General features: G+C 38.7%; 1 protein-coding gene across 5 annotated transcripts in view; it reads left to right on the top strand.

The window, feature by feature from the left end:
* Positions 1–246: 246 nt before the first annotated feature.
* The window catches only part of TC2N (tandem C2 domains, nuclear), a 50,627-nt gene continuing 38,150 nt past the window's right edge, over positions 247–12,723 (top strand). For 2 of the 5 annotated variants that reach the window (XM_055555642.1, XM_055555638.1), the window contains exons 1-2: positions 262–516; positions 3,841–4,023. The gene's annotated coding sequence lies outside the window, so the exon portion shown is untranslated. Of the gene's footprint in view, positions 517–3,840; positions 4,024–12,723 lie in introns of all 5 variants that reach the window. The other 3 variants (XM_055555639.1, XM_055555641.1, XM_055555640.1) reach the window with 3 other exon arrangements.

Here is a 12,723-nt window from a genome sequence, read left to right as displayed (position 1 = left end):
CAGGCTCCTCCGTCCATGGGATTTTCCAGGCAAGAGTACTGGAGTAGGGTGCCATTGGCTTCTCCGTGGCTTCATCTTAGACCCTTCCAGAGGGTGCATCTGAGAACTGCTGGGAGAGGCGAGGAGGGAAGGAGCCGAGGGCGCAGGCACCTGGCGCTCAGGTGCAGGGACGGACAGCCACGCCCCATGCCTCGCCGTCCGCGCGCACCTCTTGTCCGGTGGGGCGGACCTGAGGGGGCGGGGCGGAGCGGACCTGGAGAGAGGGCGGGGCGGTCTTCAGGGGACGGAGGCGGGGCCTCAGGGCGCGGCAGCGCGAGGTGACCTGAATCAGGGTTCCCGCGGGCGGCGACGCCACAGCGCCCACTACCTCGAGCAGGTAACCGGCCGCGGCCGCGCGGCACTGCCTCAGCGGCGTGTGAAGCAGGGACTCCCCGAGAGCGAAGCGTGGAGACCGCGGGGACGCGGCGGGGGAGAGAGCCAGGGGGCTCAGGTGTGGGGTCCCGGGTGCTTCCTCGGGTAAGCTGTGTGGCTTCGAGCGGCCGTTGCTGGGCCCACCGGGTGGGACTCGCCGGCGGCTGAATAGCCCCCTCACCCGCAGCCTCTGGAGGCTGTGTGTGGAGCAATTGTTTTGTAGGGTTTGGTCTCCTTTAACTTAAAAAAAAAAAAAAAAAAGTCGCACTATTTCGGTACAAGATTCTCCTCAGCGACGCCTGCTCTTCTCGGGCCTGAGGGAAGTTTCCTCGACAACCGGGATCTCTGAGGCCTGGAGGGCAGGGACCCGCCCTGTGGAGCACTGGGTCCGCTGGGTTCACGGGTCTCCTTGTTGGGATCCCCGGGCCGGACGGAGGGGAGACCCCAGCCCTGGTGGAGCCAGCCGCGCGCTTCCGACCACCGGCTCTGAGAGCAGGGGCTGCGGGGGGCTGGGGTGGCCTGTGGGTTAAGAGGGAAGAGGAGGCTTTTCTTTTACCTGGAGAAACTGATGAGAACTGGTTAGAGAATTGTTTCTATCTGCGATGTTTCTGAAACTTTTTGAATCCGCGGAGGGGTGCTAAATATCACTTTGCTTTGAATTTTGGAAAATATGAATTATCTACCTAGCTAGTCGGACACGATTGAAGCGACTTAGCAGCAGCAACAACAGCAGCAGATTTTAGATTTGGCTTCTGTCTCCTCCAGTTTTTTTTTTCTTGTGTCTTTACTATGATTTTCTTTAAATCAAGAAAATACTACCCATGAATCGAGGCTATATGGCACACACATGGTAGGTATAGGTAAGATAAATGCCAAGGCAAAAAACGCTGATTGATTCCTTTAGAACAGGGGTCCCCCCACCTCTGAGATTAATGCTTGATGATCTGAGGTCTAGCTGATGTAATAATAATAGAAATAAAGTGCACAATAAATGTAATATGCTTAAATCATTTCAAAACCACCTGGGGCACCCCCCTGGCTCCCCCGGCCGGCCTCCCCCCACACACACCACCTCCATGGAAAAATTCTCTTCCACCAAACTGGTCACTGGGGCCAAAAAGTACCAAAAAGTTCGGGACCCCTGCTTTAAAATACAGCATGTAAAAGAATTGCTTTCATTTTTAAAATATACTGATATATGGCAAAATCAATACAATATTGTAAAGTTAAAAAATAAAATAAATAAATAAATGGAGAAAAAAAAATATACTGATTCTTCCTCCAAGTAGGCTGTTTGATAGAGGTGTTTTCCCTAATTGCTGCCGCTGCTGCTGCTAAGTCACTTCAGTCGTGTCCAACTATGTTTACTGCTATAAGTAGCCTGGAAATATTAAGAGTTAACAGTAACAACACTCTGTACTTACCAGTTCAATATTTTGATATGTGACTTTTTCAAGGTTAAAAATTGCTCTTTCTGGAAGAAAATATTAATATTGATTGCCTTTGAGAACTGGGATTTGAGATATTTTATCATGTATTTTGTAGCTTTTGCTAATGACTTTGAGTGTGGTGGAAAAAGCTTTCATAAAAATTTGCTCTTTTTTTAAAAACTCCTCAAGAAACAAAAATTTTAAGTTCCTCTTGTATTTTATTGGCTCCACTTGAATTACAATTGTGTATTCACAAATAAAACTAACAAACTGAGGGACTAATTCAGGTTGAGAGAAAATGAGCTTGTGATTCTTGTGGGACCTTCGGCAGAGCTGTCTAGTTGACAGTTAGGTGTATTGGTACTGGGATTTTCTAAAGTCAGGATCAGAGTTGTGAATGTTGGAAACTACCCATGGACTTGTGATACTTAATCTTGTGAGAGTGGAAGAAATGATTCAAGTAAGTAGAATTAAAAAAAAAAAAGAGGAAGACCAAGGATGGAAAATACCAGTACTTAAGTGATGGATAGAGACAGCCAAGGAGACCAAGGAGGCAGTTCAGGAAAGAAGGAAGCAAATTAACAGACAGTGGTGTCATAGAAGCCAGGAAAGGGAAGAGTTTTAATAAAGGATAGAAATCTATTTTAAAGTCAAATGAAATAGAGGAATCAGGAAGACAGGAACTGATAAAGTGCCTGTTGGCTTTGGTAGTTAGAAGGCTGTCGTTGAACTCAACAAGCATAGTTTAAATATTGGGTTGGCCAAAAATTTTGAGATTTTCCATATCTTACAGAAAAACCTGAAGAAACTTTTTGGCCAACCCAATAAAAAGATAAGGATGGAAGCTAAATTTGAATGACTTTGAGGAGTAAATAGAAGATGAAGAAATAAAGATAGTGAGTGTAGAATCCTTATTTTGAGACACAAAGATTTGAAGAAGTGATAGGGTAGTAGAGTATAGGGGAGTTTATGGTCAGATTGGAAAGAATATAAGGTTAATAGGATACATTTATATTAAAGAGCATCTCCCAGCATGGTTCCTGTCTGCTGGTTAAGTAGTAGCTGAGAGCAAGTATCTGAGCATATTGAATAGAAAATATTTAATCCCCCCAATTCAAATTATGAACACTATTTTAGTGGTATTTTGATCTGTTGAGTTCAGATGTTGTCAGTGTTAAAGTCACACTTTAACAAACTGTTGAATTGTATTTCACCTGAGTTCCAGTATTTAGATGCTCCCAACTTAGCATCTTAAAAAAAGCAGAGACATTACTTTGCCAACAAAGATTCATATAGTCAAAGCTCTGGTTTTTCCATTAGTCATGTATGGATGTGAGAGTTGGACCATGAAGAAGGCTGAGCGCCAAAGAATTGATGCTTTTGAACTGTGGTGTTAAAGACTCTTGAGAGTCCCTTGTTCCTTGGAACCACTTTAACATTCTTGCCTTGAGAACCCCGAGTAGTATAAAGAAAATCAACCCTGACTATTCATTGGAAGGACTGATTCTGAAGCTGAGCCTCAAATACTTTGGCCACCTGATGTGAAGAGCTGACTTGTTAGAAAAGACCCAGATGCTGGGAAAGATTGAAGGCAGGAGAAGGGGACAACAGAGAATGAGATGGTTGAATGGCATCACCAACTCAATGGACAAGAGTTTGAGCAAGCTCTGGGATATGGTGAAGGACAGGGAAGCCTGGCGTGCTGCAGTCCATGGGGTCACAAAAAGTCAGACACGACTGAGTGAACAATAACTTTTAAGTCATGTGATTTTTCTAGTGTGTATCTCAATGACTCTTCTAAAAATCTTATATAGGTATCAGACAATTTGGCTGAATCAGAATTCATGAGGCATATACACCAGTTAGGGCCTTTGCTTCGGTTATTATCATGCATTTAAAGGAAAATGCTCTTAGATGAAAATTTCTGAGTTTAACTTCAGTCTTCACTGAGAGTTTAACTTTTTTGTTCAGGCAGTAATTTTATGTGTATTTTTCTTAGGATATGAAACAAATGGCTAAAAATGGAAAAGGCAAACAAGTGTTGATAAGAATGTGGAACAACCGGAACTCTTGTACTCTGCTGGTAGAAGTGTAAATTGATGGCAGTATCTACTAAAGTGAAGCATATGAATAAGTTACGCCCAAACTATACCTGACAAAACTCTAGAAACAACAAACTAAGGTAATAGAAAACAGATCAGTGGTTACCTGAGGGTAGGGGGCAGCAAGGGAAGGAAAAGGGGATGGATGTAAAGGGGGTAACTTTCAGGCATGGCAAATTTATTCATCAGTCAGTTCAGTTCAGTTGCTAAGTTATGTTCGACTCTTTGTGACCCTTGAACTGCAGCACGCCAGGCTTCCCTGTCCCATGAATGTATTAATGGGTATGTTCATTTTCTTGATTGTAAAGATGTTTCTGCTTCTGTATACATATGTCTGACTCATGTAATTGTACATTTTAAATATGTGCAATTCACTTAAGTCAGTACCTCAATAAAACTGTTAAAAAAAAAAAAAAGAGTAAAAATAGTAGAATGGGAATTCCCTGGTGATCCACTGGTAGGACTCCGTGCTTCCACTCTAGCAGGGATGGGTTTGATCCCTGGTCAGGGAACTACAACCCTGTAAGCTGCAGGGCAGAGGCCAAAGCCAAACAAAACAAACCAGAGAGTAGAAGAAAACACATCATTTAAGTATGTTTATTTAAGTATTGTAGTTATCTCAGGATTATGGGGTTATTGTTAATTTTTATTTTCTTCATATAGTTTTCTGTATTTTCATAATTTATACCACAGCCATGTGTTTGCTTAATTTTTAAATGAAAAATTTTAATGAAAATTTTTAAATGAAAATGTGTACAAAATAGTACTTTTGATACATCTACATGTTTAGAGACTACAGATAAAATAGATGCCCTGTACCTATATCGTGCTATAGACTAATACATATTTTTTTAACCATAATTGTATCTTTTTTCTTGATCATGTCTTTTGCTATGCTCCTTGAATTTTTGTATAGTTTTACTACATAAGTAAGTATTCATAAGTAATGTACTTTCAGTTTCATGTTTTGGGGGAACACATAATTGTATTTATGAGAGTCATCTATGTTGTGTTATAGTTCATTTCCTTTTTTTGCTTCATAGCACTCCACTATATGAATTTACAACTGTTATCCATCCTCCTGTTGATGGATATTTAGGGTGTTTTCAGTCTTCATATTAAAATCTGATTTTGCTTTTTGCCATTAAAAGCTATTTTGTTATTACAGTACCTATTCATGTTTCTCTGTGTCCATGTGTAAGAATTTCCTGTGCTTTTTTGCCTCAGAGTAGAGTTGTGGATCTTCAGATTTGCTAGATAATACTGAATTGCTTTATAACAGTTCATACTCTCAAAAGCAATGTGTTAAGTATTCACATTGTTCCCTTTCTCAACAACATTTGAGAGATTTGTACATTTGTAATAATCTGAATTTTTTCTTTTCAACCATCTGGTAGGTGAGAAATGGTGGGGTTTAATTTACATTTCCTTAATTATGGATGTGTGGGATGGCTATTTGTGTTTTTTGCCTGTTTTTAATTTTTTGTCTTTTAAAAGTTGATTTCTGGCATATATATATATATACATTTTCTGGATACTAATCCCTTATCAGTTATGCTTGTGGCAAATATCTTTTTTCTAGTAAGTAGCTTGTCTTTTCGGAGAAGGTGATGGCACCCCACTCCAGTACTCTTGCCTGGAAAATCCCATGGAAGGAGGAGCCTGGTGGGCTGCAGTCCATGGGGTCAGGAAGAGTTGGACACCACTGAGCAACTTCCCTTTCACTTTTCACTTTCCTGCATTGGAGAAGGCAATGGCAACCCACTCCAGTGTTTTTGCCTGGAGAATCCCAGGGACGGGGGAGCCTGGTGGGCTGCCGTCTATGGGGTCGCACAGAGTCAGACACGACTGATGTGACTTAGCAGCAGCAGCAGCAGCTTGTCTTTTACTTTCTTTATAGTGGTTTTTGACAGACACATTCATTTTGTAGTTTAACGTGGTTGAATATGTCAAGTTTTCCTTATGGTTTGCTCTTTTGACATCTTGTTTAACAACTCTTTCCTTTCCCGGAGATCATAAAGATACAGTCTGATGTTTTCTTCTAAAAGCTTTAAAATGTTGCCTTTCATAGTTGTGTCCTTAGCCCATGTGAAATTAATTTTTGCGTGGTGTGAAGTAGGAATCCAGTTTCATTTTTTTTCCATACAGGTAATCCACTCTTCCCAGCATCGTTTATTGAATATTCTGTTTTTCTTTTCAATAATCTATAAGTGTCATATGTCAACTTTCCATACATATGTTCACATGTTTCTGGGCTATCCTTTTATTGGTTTCTTTGTGTATCCTTGCTGCAATGTTACTTTTACTTAGTTATGTAAAGAGCCTCCATACCTAAAAGACAAGTCACTTATCCATGCTTCTTTTAGGACTCAAATAATGTTTAATGGTTTTTCTAAAGTAAACTTTTCATCAGAGTATATAGAAATATGTTATTTAAGTCTTAAATATCTGCTGTAGTCACCCAAGGTCACAAGTACTTCCGAAGCTACTTTATTGTGGATTATATTAGGCTGTCTTTAGTTTTTGCAAATCCTGTCCTAACTCACTGGAGTTAACTTTAACTTGAAAAGTAAATATTGGATTTTTACTTTTGGAATATAGTTAAGGCATTTGGAAAAACCTTCACACTGAAAATAGCTAAGAATAGCTGTATTAAAAAAAATTTTTTTAAGGTACTTAGGATTTTATATGCCAAAATCTAAGAGAAAGCTGGAAATCTAAGACTGTAGGAGCCCTTGAGCTTTATTTGCTTTGAAGGTAGTTTCTAAACTGGGGGAATTTGATTAGATTTGAATAAGAATTTGGTAGATTTGTAGGGTTTGAGGCATAGTTAGAAGTCAGTCCAGGGCTTATTCACGGTTAGCCAACAAGAGACTTCTGCCCATAATTCTGGGATCCCAAAGGTCTGTGATGTCATGGAAAGGATGAAACTTTCTTCAGGGATCTGCAAGGAAAGTTGTCTCAATGCCAAGTGAAACAGAAGGGGGAAAAAAACCTGTCCTTGGGCAGTCAAAACTACCAGATCACGGGGGAAGTACACGTCACTTTGGTGGTCTAAAAAAATTTCAATATGTAAATTTAAAAAATCTTTTTTTCTTTCTTTCTGTATGTGTATATATATATATGCCGTAAAATTCACCCTTAAGAGTGTATAATTCTGTGGGTTTTCTTATATCCACAAAGTTGTACAACTATCATTAGTATCTTAATTCCAGACCACTTTTATTACCTCCAGAAAAAAACCTTATACCACTAATAGTCATTCCCCATATTCTTCTTTTCCCCCAACTCTTGGCAACTTCTAATCTACTTTTGTCTCTGTGATTTGCTTACTCTGGGCATTTGATATGAATGAAATCATATAATATGCCTTTTGTGTCTTATTTCACTTAGCATAATTGTTTCAAGGATTATTCATGTTTGCTGTAAATCAGTACTTTATTCTTTTTAATGGCTGACTGATACTCCATTGTATGGATAATACCACACTTTGTTTTCCCATTCCTTGGTGATGGTTATAGCTACTTCTTGGCTCTTACAAATATTTGCGTAGAAGTTTTTGTATGGAAATGTGTTTTCCATTCTCATAGGAAATATATTTTCATTCTCCACTTACCTACAAGTATGAATTGCTGGGTCATATGGTAATTCTGTATTTGTTTTGAGGAACTGCCAAACTGTTTTCCAAATCAGCTACACCTACCAACAACGTATGAGGGTTCTAGTTTTTCCACATCCTCACCAATGCTTACTTTTCTCTGTCTTTTTGATTATAGCTATCTTAGTGTGTGTGAAGTGGTAGCTCATTGAGGTTTTGATTTGCATTTCCCTAATAACTGATGATGTTGAGCACCTTTATGTGTGTTTATTAGCTGTGTTTTTCTTTCTTTTTTTTTTTTTTTTGAGAAATGTCTGTTCACATCCTTTGCTAATTTTAAAATCAAGTTATATGTCAAGGCATGAATTTAAAATGATATGATATACAACTGCAAATTCTCTGTAGGAGTATACTTTCGTCTTTGGCTTAAGAAATTTCTACCAGTTAAGTTTTGAGGTCAATGGATAATCTGTAAAAGATAACCAAGTGGAAATAAGACAACCTGAGCAAGAATCAGCAAAAACAGTGGACAATTAGAGGAAAACTTGCAAATGCTTATGTATTGTAATTACTAATTATTGATTATTAAACTAACCCTGATGGGCTCTATTTAAGTAAATAAAAGTCACAATTGAAAATACATGCAGGGAGCAGGAATCTGAAAGGTACCAAACTGGTTGAAAAACAAACTGAATGTAATTTCTATTAATGAAAAATGCAGTAATAAAAACTCAAAACTCATTTGTTAAGTTTAACCACAGATTAGGCAATTAGGCAAATCCCAAGAGAGAATGAATGACCTGGAATATAGATCAGAGTAAATCATTCAGAATACAGCTCAAAGATACAGAAATGGAAGATATGAAAGAGATTAAGATACATGAAAGTTAGAATAATCAGAACGAGAAGTGAAGAAAGTTTAGTGAATGGCGTTCCTGAAAGAAAAGAAATAGAGAATGGGCAAAAACTGTATTTAAAGAGATAACGAATGAGAATTTAGTACTGGAAAGTCTACCAGTACAGGTGGAAAGATACCAATCCACAGATTAGGTGTTAAAGTGTACCCAATTGTTTATGCATCTGTTGATGGATACTTGATAATTTCTATGTTTTGGCTATTCAAATAGAGCTTCTGTGAACACTAATGTATCAGTCTTTGTATAGATATAAAATTTCTTTTTTCTTGAATAAATACCTAGGAAAGAAATGTCTGGATCATGTGGTAGCTGTATGTTTAACTTAAACTGCCAAACCATTTTATAGTCCCACCAGTTGAAAATGAGAGTTCTATTTGTTCCACATGCTTGGAACGGTCAGTCTTTGCAATTTCATTAATTCTAACAAGTGTGTAGTATTATCTCATTGTAGTTTAACTTGCATTTCCTTAATGAATTATGGTGTTGAATGTGTTTTTAATGTACTTTTTTGGCTATTCGTATATTTTTTGTGGAGATGTGTCTGTCCAAATCCTTTTTAAAATGGATTACTTTTATTTTTATTATTGAGTTGTAGTGGTTTTAAAAAATGTTTTGTATTGGATGTATGAGCCATTTTAATATGATGTGCCTTGGCATAATTTTCTTCATGGTTTCTAAGCTTAGTGTTTGTTGAGTTTCTTAGACCTGAGCTTTGTATGTCTCATATGTGGAAAATTTTAGTATCATTTCTTAAAAATTTTTTTCTGCCTCCCCATTACTGTCATGAATTTCAATACATGTATATTCAGTTCAGTTCAATTCAGTCACTCAGTTGTGTCCTACTCTTTGCGACCCCATGAATGGCAGCACGCCAGGCCTCCCTGTCCATCACCAACTCCCGGAGTTCACTCAGACTCACGTCCATCGAGTCAGTGATGCCATCCAGCCATCTCATCCTCTGTTGTCCCCTTCTCCTCCTGCCCCCAATCCCTCCCAGCATCAGAGTCATTTCCAAAGAGTCAACTCTTCACATGAAGTGGCAAAAATATTGGAGTTTCAACTTTAGCATCATTCCTTCCAAAGAAACCCCAGGGCTGATCTCCTTCAGAATGGACTGGTTGGATCTCCTTGCAGTCCAAGGGACTCTCAAGAGTCTTCTCCAATACCACAGTTCAAAAGCATGTATATTAGGCTTCTTGAAATTGTTTCATGGGTCTGAGATAGGTTTTTCATTTTGTTTTTATTCTTTTTTTTCCTCTTTGTATTTCATTTGGGGTCTCATTGCTGTGCTTATTGTTTCTTTTGCAGTATCTAATCTGCTTTATTAATGCCATCAGTATTTTTTCCATCTCAAACATTATAGTTTTCCTCTTTAGAAGTTGGTTTGTGTCTTTTTTTTTATTCTTCCAAGTTTCTACTTAACTTTTTGCACATATAGAATCACTTATAACTGTTTTGAGGTCCTTAACTGTTCATATCTGTATTGGTTCCAATTGATGGATTTTTCTCTGCATTATTTTTTTCCCTTTCTTTGTATGTCTGGTAATTTTTTATTGGTTGCTACCAGAGATTGTAAATTTTACCTTTTGTGATATATATATTTAGATTTCTATAATTATTTTCTGCTTTGGGACATAGTTAAATTTCTTAGAAATAGTTTGATCCTTTTGAGACTTGTTGTTAAGATTTGTTAGGTCAGACTAGTCTTTAATGTAGGGCTATTTATTCCCCACCACTAAGGCAAGTCTCTCTGAGTCCTCTATTCAGTATTCTGTGTGAGGTTTTTCCAGTTTGGTTGGTGGGGACAGGCATTATTACTGACCTTAGTAAGGGTTGTTATGGTCTTTGTAACATTTTCTGGTGGTCTTCCTTCAGTCTTGTGTAGTTTCTCTATATGCATGCTCTGATCAGTACTATGCTGCTGCTGCTAAGTCGCTTCAGTCGTGTCCGACTCTGTGCGACCCCATAGACGGCAGCCCATCAGGCTCCACCATCCCTGGGATTCTCTAGGCAAGAACACTGGAGTGGGTTTCCATTTCCTTCTCTAATGTATGAAAGTGAAAAGTGAAAGTGAAGTCACTCAGTCTTGTCCGACTCTTATCGACCCCATGAACTGCAGCCCACCAGGCTCCTCCGTCCATGGGATTTTCCAGGCAAGAGTACTGGAGTTGGGTGCCATTGCCTTCTCCGGATCAGTACCATACTGAATACTTAAGTAGGACCTTCCACTGATGTTTGTGCTTCTTTCTGTGTACCCATCTCTGCTCTCCAGTAGTCTTGCATAACAAACTAGCTCCATTATTCTTATTTATATAAGAATCCCTCTCTCATCTCCAGTTCATTTTGGATGGTTCAAGGCCATGTAAACTTTGAAAACTCTTCCCCCAGAAGCAGTAATCATTTTGAACCAGTCCCCTCACATTTCCCTCATAATTAATGTAAAGTATTTGCAAGTTGACAAGTCCAGAAATGTAGTTTGATGAGCATGTTGGGAGTTTTTATATAGTGTTAGTCACTCAGTCTTGTCCGACTCTTTGTGACCCCGTGGACTATAACCCGCCAGGCTTCTCTGTCCATAGTATTCTCCAGGCAAGAATACTGGAGTGGGTTGCCATTTCCTCCTCAAAGGGATCTTCCCAACCCAGTTTTTATATAACCTAGTTATTATACATTGTTTCATTGTCTATCAACTACATATTTGCTGAGTTCCTGTTGTATTCCCAGCATCATACAAGGTTCTGAGTGTTAAGTAGAAAAGTGAGGGCAATATTGTTTCTGGAAAGTTTTTATTCTAGCAGGGGAGATAGAACAGTTGTCATGAAATGTCATGAAAAATGTAAAACTTAAAAAAAGTTCACTAGATGTTTAAAGATGAGAAAAATTAGTATGATATGGCATGTCAGGGAATGCATCCTCTAAACTGAGACTGAGAAGGGCCTTTGAAAAAATGTATAAATTAAAAAATAATAATAAATTACAAGATATAATGGAAGAAAAGGTGCCATTTAGCCAAATAAATTTTGTGGGCATACACTTAATAGAAGTTCAAAATTTATGAGGAAAACTATAAAAAAACTCCCAAAGATACAAACATAAACTTAAACAGGTATTTTGAATCAGAAGACTCTACATCCTAAAGATGTCAGTTTTTTTCTAAAATAATATATAAATGTAACATGATCTCAATAAAAACTTTTAATTCCTAGGTCTGGACTAATTATAAAGTTTATTTGTAAGAACAGACAAGCAAGCATAGCTAGGAAAATTTTGAAATTGAAGACTAGTAAGATTGGAAGTCTAGCTTTACTGGATATTGAAACATAAGCCTTATAATTTTTTTTTTTTTTGGCTGCGCTGGGTCTTTGTTGTGGCATGCAGGCTTTCTCTTGGAGAAGGCAATGGCACCCTACTCCAGTACTCTTGCCTGGAAAATCCCATGGATGGAGGAGCCTGGTAGGCTGCAGTCCATGGGGTCGTGAAGAGTCAGATACGACTGAGTGACTTCACTTTCACTTTTCACTTTCATGCATTGGAGAAGGAAATGGCAACCCACTCCGGTGTTCTTGCCTGGAGAATCCCAGGGACAGGGGAGCCTGGTGGGCTGCTGTCTCTGGGGTCGCACAGAGTCAGACACAACTGAAGTGACTTAGCAGCAGCAGCAGCAGGCTTTCTCTAGTTGCAGCTGAGGGCTTTTCTTGTCGCAGAGCATGGGCTTTAGGGCACATGGACTCAGTAGTTGCGGCACATGGGCTTAGTTGCCTCACAACATGTGGGATCTTAGTTCCCTGACCAGGGATTGAACCTGTGTTCCTGCATTGAAAGGCAGATTCTTAACCACTGGACCACAAGGGGAGTCACATAATTTTTAAAATGTATTGGTTCAGGAATACAAATCAATTGAATACAAACTATAAAACCCAAGCCCAATGACATGTGGAAATTTAGTCTGTAATAAAAGCAGCATCCTAAAATCAGTGTAGAAAATATGGAATTTTTAATAAGTGGTGTTTGTGATACTAGAATAGTCAATTGAGAGAAGATAGGATTGGATCCTGTTCACACACTACTGGGATGTACAGTATTCACACACCCATATATATATGTATGTTTGTATATATGCCTGTTTATATATACACATACACATTCCCACTCCTGTTTTTTGCATAGCAGAAAACACCATCATCAAATTGAAAAGACAGTGACAAACTGGAAGAATGTTTACCACTTACATTATGGACGTTGCATTAGTCTTTCAAATATTTATC

This window comes from Bubalus kerabau, chromosome 19 (assembly GCF_029407905.1).
Source record: "Bubalus kerabau isolate K-KA32 ecotype Philippines breed swamp buffalo chromosome 19, PCC_UOA_SB_1v2, whole genome shotgun sequence".
Classification (NCBI taxonomy): Eukaryota; Metazoa; Chordata; class Mammalia; order Artiodactyla; family Bovidae; genus Bubalus; species Bubalus kerabau.
Note: the sequence above shows the minus strand (reverse complement) of the source record. Positions and strands in the feature narration are given on the sequence as shown.